Consider the following 12,933-nt stretch of genomic DNA (forward strand, 5'->3'; position numbering starts at 1 on the left):
TCTAGGAATGCATTGAAATTCAAAGGAACAGTAGCATGGGCCATTTATCTACAACAACATAGACATGCAAAATACTATCGGGTACTAAGTTCATGATAAACTAGATGATACCCTGCGTGTTGCTACGGGGCTTTGTTATGTGCTTTCGATGCTATAATATGTATATGAATATTTGTGTAATTAGGGGTGCATTTGGTTTTCCTGATAGATTTAGGTGGTTGCGGGTATCTCCAACCGAGGTGTAACACCCCGGATGTAATTTACCTTATATGTACTCCAACTCTTGCAGTTTCCGGTGCTAAGTTATTTTATTTCCTCGGGTTCGGGTTTTTGTCTCCGTGTGTTGTTGTCGTTGTCATGCATCTCATATAATGTCATCATGTGCATTGCATTTGCATACGTGTTCGTCTCATGCATCTGCGCATCTTCCCCGTTGTCCGTTTTGCATTCCGGCGCTCCTATCTCCTCCGGTGGTCCTTTCTACCTTCTTTCCGTGTGTGGGGGTTAAACATTTCCGGATTGGACCGAGACTTGCCAAGCGGCCTCGGATTACTACCGGTAGACCGCCTGTCAAGTTTCGTACCATTTGGACTTCATTCGATACTCCAACGGTTAACCAAGGGACCGAGAAGGCCTCGTGTGTGTTGCAGCCCAACACCCTTTCAATTTGGCCCAAAACCCTCTCCATCATCTAGAGCGTTCGATCACGATCACGTGGCTGAAAACCGCACCTTATTTGGACTCTCCTAGCTCCCTCTATGCCTATATAAAGACCTCCCGCCGAAATTTGCGGGTGAAACCCTAACCTACTTCCCCTCGCGCCGCCGGACATTTCCTCTCCACCGGCCGGACACGTCCGCCCCACTCCCCCGTCCAATCGCGAGCCCCCTAGTGTCCCGCCGCCGTCTCCCACCGCACCGGCCCGCGCGACCTAGGGCAGGCCCCCGAGGCCCGAGCCGCCCTGCGCCCAGCATGCCGCCGCCCCTCGCCTCCACACGGTTCACCCCGCCGCCCGGCTTCGCCCGCCACCGCAGTTTGCCGGTCACCATCACCGCCCCGCCGTCGTAGTTCGTTGGCCAACCTCGCCGTCCACCGCTCCTCGACGTCCGCAACCGGACCCGCCCCGGATCCACCCTCCTCCGAGCCGGCCCCGACGTCCTCGACCTCTCCGGCGCCGTCCTCGTCTTCTCCGGCGATCTCCGCACTTTCTGGCCAACCTCGGGAAACATGCCACCGGATCCAGATCTGAGAATCTTGGGGGTTGACTTTTTCGTCCCTAACCCTAGTTATTTTGCGTTTTTGTCATGCTATAACTTTTCATCCGTAGCTCCGTTTTGCGTGTGTATCATATCAAAATGTTCGTCTCTGAAAGTAAATCATTTCATCTCATTGCCTCATTTTCATTTGAGCTCATCTTGATGCCCTAACTGCTGTTGGAAGAGAGCTATTTGAGATAATTGTCAGATCTGCTGCACCAAATAGCTATTTGTCATTTTTGCCATGATTATTGTGTGCATGATATGCTCCTGAGCTCTACATGAGTTTTGTTATATGCTTTGCCATATTTACAGAGGTGCTTACCATGTATTTTTTTGATATGTGTGGTGACTAGCACAAGCTAGCAAAGTAGTGCATTCGTTAATGCTGATTTCAGGGACTTAGAATTTCACTAAGTCCTTGATCTGTTTTTATCAATATGCCATATGTTCATGTTGTTTCCTAGTGATCCGTGCCAGGTTTGAGGATGATCAGTAAGGATGATTTGTTAATATTGTGGTGCTCTATCGATCCATGTCCTTGTTTGCAATTATGGAGCAACCTAGCTTGAGTCAATCGAGATCTACTTTTGCTATTTCGTGAATCCTGGCAGATTGTTTACTTGTTAGCGATTTTGCCGAGGATGTTGTTGTTGATCCGTGCATTCTATGTTGTTGTTCTTGCCATGAATAGCTTCTATGATATGTATTCTTGATGGGTGTATGCTTAGTTTGTCATGCCTTGGTCCGTAGTGAGTGCATCGAGCTCGTGAACATGCCTACTCCTTAACAGATTTGCATGTTCCAGTTTTTCTCTAAGTCTGTAACCTGATTATGTTTTTGCCATGTTCACATGCTTGCAATTGTATTTTCTGATCCCTTTTGGCTCAAGGTCACTAAGGGACTTTTGTTAAGTGCTTTGAGTAGCTTCATGCCATGCCTTGCTTTGCCATGTTAAGTTCCTGTAGCATATAGTTTTCATGCTCCAAAGTGTGCTACCTAATCTGAAATTCCAGACTTGTGTTAATTTCACTATCTGAAACCTGTTTACCATTTGCATTTTTGCCATGCCTGTTTGAGCCTGTTAATGGATGAATTAGCCGTAGCTCAGTGTTTATCTTTTGTCAAGAATTATGAGTGGATCCCTGCCATGTATTTTGTTGTCATGTTTGAGTGCGTAGCTTATTTACCTTGATGCATTTATATGGCTACTTGCTGTTTATCGCAGACCGTTGCCATATTTGTTTTGCTTGCCATTTCCAAACCGTACATCCGATTCCGGTGTTCTTTATATTGATTTCAACCGAAATCACCTCACCTTTCCAGTGGCACTCTTCGGTTTCCAAGTTGAGGCCAGGTTCAATCATCCCTTGTCAAATCTTGCATATGCATCACATATCGCATCCCGCATAGCATACCATGTTTGCATCATATTTGCTTGAGCTTTGCACGTGGTTGATTGTGTTCCTTTTGCTTGTTTGTCTTGTTTGGGTAGAGCCGGGAGACGAATTCGATAATGAGGAGCCCATTGAGTTTGCTTTCGAGGATCCAATCAACTTTGACAACTTTGCAGGCAAGATGATCATACCCTCGAAATCACTTTTATCTTTGCTTGCTAGATGCTCGCACTTTTGCTATGCCTACGCTACGATACCTACCACTTGCTTATCATACCTCCCAAATTTCCATGTCAAACCTCTAACCCACCATGTCCTAGCAAACCGTTGATTGGCTATGTTACCGCTTTGCTCAGCCCCTCTTATAGCGTTGCTAGTTGCAGGTGAAGATTGGAGATCGTTCCTTGTTGGAACATTGTTTATTTGATGGGATATCACTATACTATCTTGTTATATTAATGCATCTATATACTTGGTAAAGGGTGGAAGGCTCGTCCTTTTGCCTAGTGTTTTGTTCCACTCTTGTCGCCCTAGTTTCCGTCATATCGCTATTATGTTCCTGGATTTTGCGTTCCTTACGCGGTTGGGTGATAATGGGAACCCCTTGATAGTTCGCCTTGAATAAAACTCCTACAGCAATGCCCAACCTTGGTTTTACCATTTGCCACCTAGCCTCTTTTTCCCTTGGGTTTCCGGAGCCCAAGGGTCATCTTTATTTAAACCCCCCCGGGCCAGTGCTCCTCTGAGTGTTGGTCCAAACTAGAGTCCTGTGCAGCGCCCCCTCGGGGAAACTCGAGGTTTGGTTTTAGTTGTATGGAGCGCTCATCTAAGTGTGCCCTGAGAACGAGATATGTGCACCTCCTATCGGGATTTGTCGGCACATTCGGGCGGTGTTGCTAGATTTGTTTTACCTTGTCGAAGTTGTCTTGTAGAACCGGGATACCGAGTCTGATCAGAATGTCTCGGGAGAAGGTTTATCCTTCGTTGACCGTGAGAGTTTGTGATGGGCTAAGTTGGGACACCCCTGCAGGGATTTGAACTTTCGAAAGCCGTGCCCGCGGTTATGGGCAGATGGGAATTTGTTAATGTCCTGTTGTAGATAACATGAACCTTAACTTAATTAAAATGAATCAACCACGTGTGTAACCATGATGGTCTCTTCTCGGCGGAGTCCGGGACGTGAACACGGTGTTGGAGTAATGTTTTCCATAGGTTGCTCTCTAGTTCTTCGTACGTGCTTTGCCTTCTCTTCTCGCTCTCTTTTGCGAACAGGTTAGCCACCATATATGCTAGTCGCTTGCTGCAGCTCCACATATTACCTTGCCTTACCTATAAGCTTAAATAGTCTTGATCGCGAGGGTGCAAGATTGCTGAGTCCCCGTGGCTGAGAAATTACTTCCAAACCAGATGCAGGGCCCGATGACTCCGTTCCATATGATGCGCTTGAGCTGAAGTGGGAGTTCGACGAAGACTCATGCCATTACTATGTGTATTTCCCTGATGATCAGTAGTGGTGCCCAGTTGGGGCGATATGGACCGTGTCGCATGTTGGGGTTGATCTCTTATTTTGATACCGTAGTCGGACCATGAGTGTATTGGATGATTGTAATGTTATTTATGTACTTGTGTGACGTGGCGAGTGTAAGCCAACTATGTACCTTTCCCCTTATTATCTATTTACACGGGTTGTTGTGAAGATTACCTTACTTGCGACATTGCTTTCAATGCGGTTATGCCTCTAAGTCGTGCTTCGACACGTAGGAGATATAGCCGCATCGAGGGTGTTACAAGTTGGTATCAGAGCCTTCCCCAACCTTAGGAGCCCCCCTGCTTGATCGAATTAGCTGACGAGTTGAGTCTAGAAAAATGTTTTGAGTCATTTAGGAATTATATATCGGAGAGTTTAGGAATTCTTTTTACTCCCCAGTCCCTTCATCGCTCTGGTAAGGCATCCTGATGTAGAGTTTTGTCTCTTCTCTTCTCAAATTTCACTAAAAAAAATTTTAGGATCACGTGGGTATCTTGGAATCGTTTTGATCGATTTGTAACGAGAACATTGTTCTTGGTGCCTCCTGTCATTTAGGGGTTGTGGCGGTGTCCCGGGGAGTTGAGCTCCGAGGTGTTGTCGTCACAATTTTATCGTTGCAGTTCTGGAATACCTGAGTTTAGTTCGCCAACATCGAAAATCTCTTTTATGCAGTTGTTGGTGAGATAACCTCGACGCCACCCAGTACTGGGGTGGGAGTTCGGGAGTATTGCCATAACTTGTATAACGGATGCTTTTCGAAGGTTGAGGTAGACGATTTCCGAAGTTTTTCTCGGTTATGTGTTGAAGGATGGATACAGCTGGATGTAGGATTTGCTAGATTTGGGTGAGATATTATGCTTCCCCTGTATCCCCAACACCCAATTGCATAACCGGAAAGGTTCGGGAGTTTCATAGGTGGGAATTCTTGTAGCTCTAGTTCTTCTTCCACGGATATTTGGTTTGAGATTGGGTGATCCTTACCGAGTATTCGTTCTTGTGCCGTACCTTGTTGATTTTATTCCTCTACCTAAATTCTAAGTGGTTTCTCAATTTATGGATATGTGACCATTTCAATTGGAAGGCATTCGTTCATTTTGTTCAAATGTGGAGACTATATGTTGCAATTTCAACTCGTTTGGTTCAGCTTCAATATTTGTCTATCAGTGTGCTAATGGATGTCAACCTCTTCAGGATGGCTCCTCCAACGCGCACGACTCCGAATCCTAATCCGCCACCACCACCTCCTCCTCCGGAGGCATGGCAAGCTGTGATGGCCGCTACCAATGCAAACACGCAGTTGATCATGCAAATTCTTCAAGAGCGCAACCAAGCGAACCAAGGCAACCAAGGCAACAATCAGAATCACTTTGCTACACTCAACCAGTTCCTTGCTAACCAGCCAAAGACTTTCAGCAATTGTGTTGAGGCAACTGACGCTGATGATTGGCTCGTGGACTTGTCCAAGCATTTCGAGTGCAGTAACGTCAGGCCTGAGGACTTTGTCAAGTTCGCTTCCTTCCAACTCAAAGACCAAGCTGCAGAATGGTTTCAGCAGTACAAAGATTCCAGAGGAGGCCGTGTGATTACCTAGGATGAATTCCGTCAAGACTTCAAAGCTCATCATATTCCTCAGAGCGTGGTTGAAAGCAAGCGTGAGGAATTCCGCAACCTGAAGCAAGGCTCTATGTCTGTCTATGACTACAACAAGTTGTTTCAGAAGCTCGCCCGCTTTGCTAAGCAGGACGTCCCTAACGAGAAGAGCATGATATACCAGTTCAGGGGTGGTCTCAGAGAAGAAATCCAGTTAGCTCTTGTCCTCTTTGAGCCCAGGAGGTACGATGAGTTTTACAACATGGCTTTGAAGCCAGAGGCTGCTCAACTGAAGTGTGATGCTTCCAAGAAGCGAGTCAGAGATGCTACTCCTTCTTCCTCTACTCAAGTGGCTAAGCAGCAGAAGTATTGGCTTCCTCCTCCTCCGTTCCGTCAGCCTTATCAACAGAAGAGCAAAGGTGGCAGTGGATCTTCCCACCCACCCAACCCTGGCTTTTAGAACAAGACTTCGTCTCAAGCTCCAAGATCGAGTGCTCCGTATCACCGTTCGCTTTCAGAGGTCACGTGCAACAAGTGCCAACAGAAGGGTCACTATGCCAACAAATGCTTCAACCAGAGGCGTCTCCCTCCTCCTCCTCCAATGAGATCGGCAAGTACAGCTGTGGTCAAGCATAACCCCAAGTACGCCAAGGTCAACATGGTGAATGCAGCTCAGGCAAAGGACTCGTCAGATGTCATCATGGGTAACCTTCCTGTTAACGATATTCCTGCAAGAGTTCTTTTTGACACTGGTGCATCGCATTGTTTCATTTCCAAACCTTTTGCACCAAAGTATGAGTGCGGTTATCAGTATCTGCAAAGTTCTTTGCAAATCGTGCCACCGGGCAAGCAAATGACAGCTAATACCTGCGTCCCGGATGTTACTATCACATTGGGCGACTACAAATTTCTAGCTTCTCCTATTGTTCTGGGTGACTCGGATATTGATCTTATTCTCGGAATGGATTGGGTTTCTAAGCATAAGGCGCATCTTGATTGTGCTTCCAGGTAGATTCAATTGACTCATTCGTCTGAGAATGTAATTGTCTTTGCCGCTTGTGATGATACCATCCGTCTGTTTTCTCTCAATGAGAAAGGTGAACTGGATGCCATCTCCCAAATTCCAGTCGTTTGCGAATATCAAGTCGTCTTTCCAGAAGAGCTTCCAGGAATGCTTCCGCACCGGCCAGTTGAATTCTCCATCGATCTTGAGCCTGGCACGGAACATGTTTGCAAACGTCCTGACAAGCTCGGACCTGAAGAGTTGAAGGAGCTGAAGAAGCAACTCGATATTCAAGAGCAAATGGGTCTCATCCGACCTAGTTCTTCTCTGTGGGGTTGTGGAGTTCTTTTTGTGAAGAAGAAGGATGGAACGGACCGACTTTGTGTTGACTACCATCCATTGAACAAGAAGACTATCAAGAACAAGTACCCACTTCCCAACATCAATGAGTTGTTCGAACAACTCAAAGGTGCCCAAGTATTCTCCAAGCTTGATCCCCGTATGGGTTATCACCAGATTTGAATCCGTGAGCAAGATATTCCCAAGACGGCTTTCAGAACAAGCTATGGTTCATATGAATACACTGTCGTGTCTTTTGTCCTCGTCAATGCTCCTACGACTTTCTCTCGCATGATGAACTTTATCTTCAATGCCTACACAAATGACTTTGTCTTGGTCTATCTCGATGACATTCTGGTCTTTTCGAAGAACAAGGAAGATCATGCCAAGCACTTGTGTTTGGTGCTCGATAAGCTCAGGGAACATCAGTTCTACGCCATGTTCTCAAAGTGCGAGTTTTGGCTCGATGAGGTTCTATATCTTGGGCATATCATCTCTGCCAAGGGCATAGCGGTGAATCCTGAGAAGGTGTCTGGAATTGTGAATTGGGAACCACCTCAGAACGTGAAGCAACTCCGCAGCTTCCTTGGTCTCGCAAGCTATTGTCGAAGGTTCGTTGAGAACTTTTCAAAGAACGTGAAGCCTCTTTCAAACCTTCACCAGAAGCACGTCAAGTACGTCTGGTCTCTGGAATGTGACATTGCTTTCAACACTTTGAAAGAGAAATTGGTCACAACTCCAGTTCTGACTCCTCCTGATGAATCCAAACCGTTCGAGGTCTTCTGCGATGCCTCTCTTCAAGGTCTTGGTGCAGTTTTGATGCAAGAGAAGAAAGTTGTGTCTTATACCTCTCGCCAGTTGAATCCTAATGAGAAGAACTACCCCACTCATGACCTCGAGTTGGCGGCATTTGTGCATGCTCTTTTGACTTGGAGACATCTCTTATTGAGAAGAAAAGTGGACATTTTCACTGACCACAAGAATCTCAAGTACATCTTCACTCAGCCTAATCTCAACCTCAGGCAGACTCGTTGGGTCGAAATGATTCAAGAGTATAATCCGAGTATCGAGTATACTCCAGGCAAGGCCAATGTGATTGCTGACGCTTTGAGAAGGAAGGCTTACTACAACAGTCTGATTCTCAAGCCTTACCAACCCGAGCTTTGTGAAGCTTTCCGCAAACTCAATTTGCAAGTTGTTCCTCAAGGTTTCCTCGCCAACCTTCAAGTCTCTCCTACTTTCGAAGATCAGATTCGCGAGGCTCAACTTCTTGATGCTATGGTGAAGAAGGTGAAGATTGGGATTGCCAAGAGTCAACCCAAGTACAAGTGCTATCGCCTTGATGACAAGGATACTCTCTTCTTTGAGGATCGTATTGTTGTGCCCAAAGGTGACCTTCGTAAATTTATCATGAATGAGGCGCACAATTCACTCCTCTCCATCCACCCTGGGAGTACGAAGATGTATCAGGACCTCATGCAGGCTTATTGGTGGACTCGAATGAAGCTCGAGATTGCTCAGTTTGTGAATGAATGTGATGTCTGCAGAAGAGTGAAGGCGGAACACCAAAGGCCAGCCGGTCTCCTCCAACCTCTTGCCATTCCAGAATGGAAGTTTGACCACATTGAGATGGACTTCGTGACTGGGTTTCCAAAGTCCAAGTGTGGTGATGATGCTATATTCGTTGTCATCGACAAACTCACTAAAGTGGCTCACTTTCTGCCTATCAAAGAGTCTATCACTTCAGCTCAATTGGCGGAGCTGTATACCTCTCAGATTGTCTCTCTGCACGGTATTCCATAGGTGATCTCTTCAGACTGTGGCAGCATCTTTACCTCCAAGTTTAGGGATTCTTTTCAGAAGGCCATGGGCACCAACATCCGCTTCAGCACAACTTTCCATCCTCAAACTAGCGGTCAAGTCGAGCGTGTCAATCAGATTCTTGAAGATATGCTCAGAGCTTGCGTTATCTCCTTCGGTATGAAGTGGGAAGATTGTCTTCCATATGCCGAATTCTCCTACAACAACAGTTTTCAAGCAAGTTCGGGCAAGGCCCCATTCGAAATTCTGTATGGCAGGAAGTGTCGTACTCCTCTTAACTGGTTAGAAACCGGTGAACGTCAACTTCTTGGAAATGACTTGATCACAGAGGCAGAGGAAATGTGCAAAGTCATTCGTGATAACCTCAAAGCCGCGCAATTGCGCGAGAAGAGCTACTATGACAGTAAGCATCGTGATTTGGCTTTCGATATTGGAGACCATGTTTACCTCCGCGTCTCTCCAATGAAAGGTACTCGTCGCTTCGGTATCAAAGGGAAGCTTGCCCCTAGATACGTGGGTCCTTTCAAAATCGTTAGCAAGAGAGGCGATCTCGCCTATCAACTCGAGCTTCCTTCAAACTTTGCAAATGTGCACGACGTGTTCCATGTCTCTCAGCTCCGCAAGTGCTTCAAGACTCCTGACCGCACCGTCAACTTCGAAGACATTGATCTCCAAGAAGACCTTTCTTATCGTGAGCACCCCATTGCTATTCTTGAAGAGACTGAGTGCAAGACTCGCAATAAGTCAATCAAATTCCTCAAAGTCAAGTGGTCAAACCATTCCGACCATGAAGCCACCTGGGAATGCGAGGATCACCTCCATTCTGATTACCCGGTGTTTTTCCAGTCCTATATCTCGGGACGAGATCCTTTCGTAGTGGTGGAGTGTTGTAACACCCCGGATGTAATTTACCTTATATGTACTCCAACTCTTGCCGTTTCCGGCGCTAAATTATTTTATTTCCTCGGGTTCGGGTTTTTGTCTCCGTGTGTTGTTGTCGTTGTCATGCATCTCATATCATGTCATCATGTGCATTGCATTTGCATACGTGTTCGTCTCATGCATCCGAGCATCTTCCCCGTTGTCTGTTTTGCATTCTGGCGCTCCTATCTCCTCCGGTGGTCCTTTCTACCTTCTTTTCGTGTGTGGGGGTTAAAAATTTCCGAATTGGACCGAGACTTGCCAAGCGGCCTTGGTTTACTACCGGTAGACCGCCTGTCAAGTTTCGTACCATTTGGACTTCGTTTGATACTCCAACGGTTAACCGAGGGACCGAGAAGGCCTCATGTGTGTTGCAGCCCAACACCCTTTCAATTTGGGCCAAAACCCACCAAAACCCTCTCCATCATCTAGAGCGTTCAATCACAATCGCGTGGCTGAAAACCGCACCTCATTTGGACTCTCCTAGCTCCCTCTATGCCTATATAAAGACCTCCCCCCGAAATTTGCGGGTGAAACCCTAACCTACTTCCCCTCGCGCCGCCGGACATTTCCTCTCCACCGGCCGGACACGTCCGCCCCGCTCCCCCGTCCAATCGTGAGCCGCCAAGTGTCCCGCCGCCGTCTCCCACCGCGCCGGCCCGCGCGGCCCGGGGCAGGCCCCCACGGCCTGAGCCGCCCCGTGCCCGGCGCGCCGCCGCCCCTCGAGTCCACACGGTTCGCCACGCCGCCCGGCTTCGCCCGCCGCCGCAGTTCGCCAGTCACCATCACCGCCCCGCCGCCGCAGTTCGTCGGCCAACCTTGCCGTTCGCAGCTCCTCGACGTTCGCACCCGGACCCGCCATGGATCCACCCTCCTTCGAGCCGGCCCCGACGTCCTCGACCTCTCCGGCGCCGTCCTCGTCTTCTCCGGCGATCTCCGCACTTTCTGGCCAACCTCGGGAAACGTGCCGCCAGATCCAGATCTGAGAATCTCGGGGGTTGACTTTTTCGTCCCTAACCCTAGTTATTTTGCATTTTTCATCATGCTATAACTTTGCATCCGTAGCTCCATCTTGCGCGTGTAGCATATCAAAATGTTTGTCTCTGAAAGTACATCATTTCATCTCATTGCATCATTTTCATTTGAGCTCATCTTGATGCCCTAAATGCTGTTGGAAGAGAGCTATTTGAGATAATTGTCAGATCTGCTGCACCAAATAGCTATTTGTCATTTTTGCCATGATTATTGTGTGCATGATATGCTCCTGAGCTCTACATGAGTTTTGTTGTATGCTTTGCCATCTTTACAGAGATGCTTACCATGTATTTTTGTGATATGTGTGGTGACTAGCACAAGCTTGCAAAGTAGTGCATTCGTTAATGCTGATTTCAGGGACTTTGAATTTCACTAAGTCCTTGATTTGTTTTTATCAATATGCCATATGTTCATGTTGTTTCCTACTGATCCGTGCCTCTTTTGAGGATGATCAGTAAGGATGATTTGTTAATATTGTGGTGCTCTATCCATCCGTATCCTTGTTTGCAATTATGGAGCACCCTAGCTTGAGACAATAGAGCTCTACTTTTGCTATTTCGTGAATCCTGGCAGATTGTTTACTTGTTAGCGATTTTGCCGAGGATGTTGTTGTTGATCCGTGCATGCTATGTTGTTGTTCTTGCCATGTCTAGCTTCTATGATATGTATTCTTGATGGGTGTATGTTTAGTTTGTCATGCCTTGCTCCGCAGTGAGTGCATCGAGCTCGTGAACATGCCTACTCGTTAACAGATTTGCATGTTCCAGTTTTTCTCTAAGTCTGTAACCTGATTATGTTTTTGCCATGTTCACATGCTTGCAATTGTATTTTCCGATCCCTTTTGGCTCAAGGTCACTAAGGGACTTTTGTTAAGTGCTTTGCGTAGCTTCACGCCATACCTTGATTTTCCATGTTAAGTTCTTGTAGCATATAGTTTTCATGCTCCAAAGTGTGCTACCTGATCTGAAATTCCAGACTTGTGTTAATTTCACTTAGTGTGAAACCTGTTTACCATTTGCATTTTTGCCATGCTTGTTTGAACCTGTTAATGGATGAATTGGCTGTAGCTCAGTGTTCATCTTTTGTCAAGCATTATGAGTGGATCCCTGCCATGTATTTTGTTGTCATGTTTGAGTGTTGTAGCTTATTTACCTTGATGCATTTAGATGGCTACTTGCTGTTTATCACAGACCGTTGCGATATTTGTTTTGCTTGCCATTTCCAAACCGTGCATCCGATTCCGGTGTTATTTATATCGATTTCAACCGAAATCACCTCACCTTTCCAGTGGCACTCTTGAATTTCCAAGTTGAGGCCAGGTTCAATCATCCCTTGTCAAATCTTGCATATGCATCACATATCGCATCCCGCATAGCATACCATGTTTGCATCATATTTGCTTGAGCTTTGCACGTGGTTGATTGTGTTCCTTTTGCTTGTTTGTCTTGTTTGGGTAGAGCCGGGAGACGAGTTCGACAATGAGGAGCCCGTTGAGTTTGCTTTCGAGGATCCAGTCAACTCTGACAACTTTGCAGGCAAGATGATCATACCCTCGAAATCACTTCTATCTTTGCTTGCTAGATGCTCGCTCTTTTGCTATGCCTATGCTACGATACCTACCACTTGCTTATCATGTCTCCCAAATTGCCATGTCAAACCTCTAACCCACCATGTCCTAGCAAACCGTTGATTGGCTATGTTACCGCTTTGCTCAGCCTCTCTTATAGCGTTGCTAGTTGCAGGTGAAGATTGGAGATCGTTCCTTGTTGGAACATTGTTTATTTGATGGGATATCACTATATTATATTGTTATCTTAATGCATCTATATACTTGGTAAAGGGTGGAAGGCTCGGCCTTTTGCCTAGTGTTTTGTTCCACTCTTGCCGCCTTAGTTTCCGTCATATCGGTATTATGTTTCCGGGTTTTGCGTTCCTTACGCGGTTGGGTGATAATGAGAACCCCTTGATAGTTCGCCTTGAATAAAACTCCTCCAGCAATGCCCAACCTTGGTTTTACCATTTGCCACCTAGCCTCTTTTTCCC

Source organism: Triticum aestivum, chromosome 3A (genome assembly GCF_018294505.1).
Source record: "Triticum aestivum cultivar Chinese Spring chromosome 3A, IWGSC CS RefSeq v2.1, whole genome shotgun sequence".
In the NCBI taxonomy this organism is placed as follows: Eukaryota; Viridiplantae; Streptophyta; class Magnoliopsida; order Poales; family Poaceae; genus Triticum; species Triticum aestivum.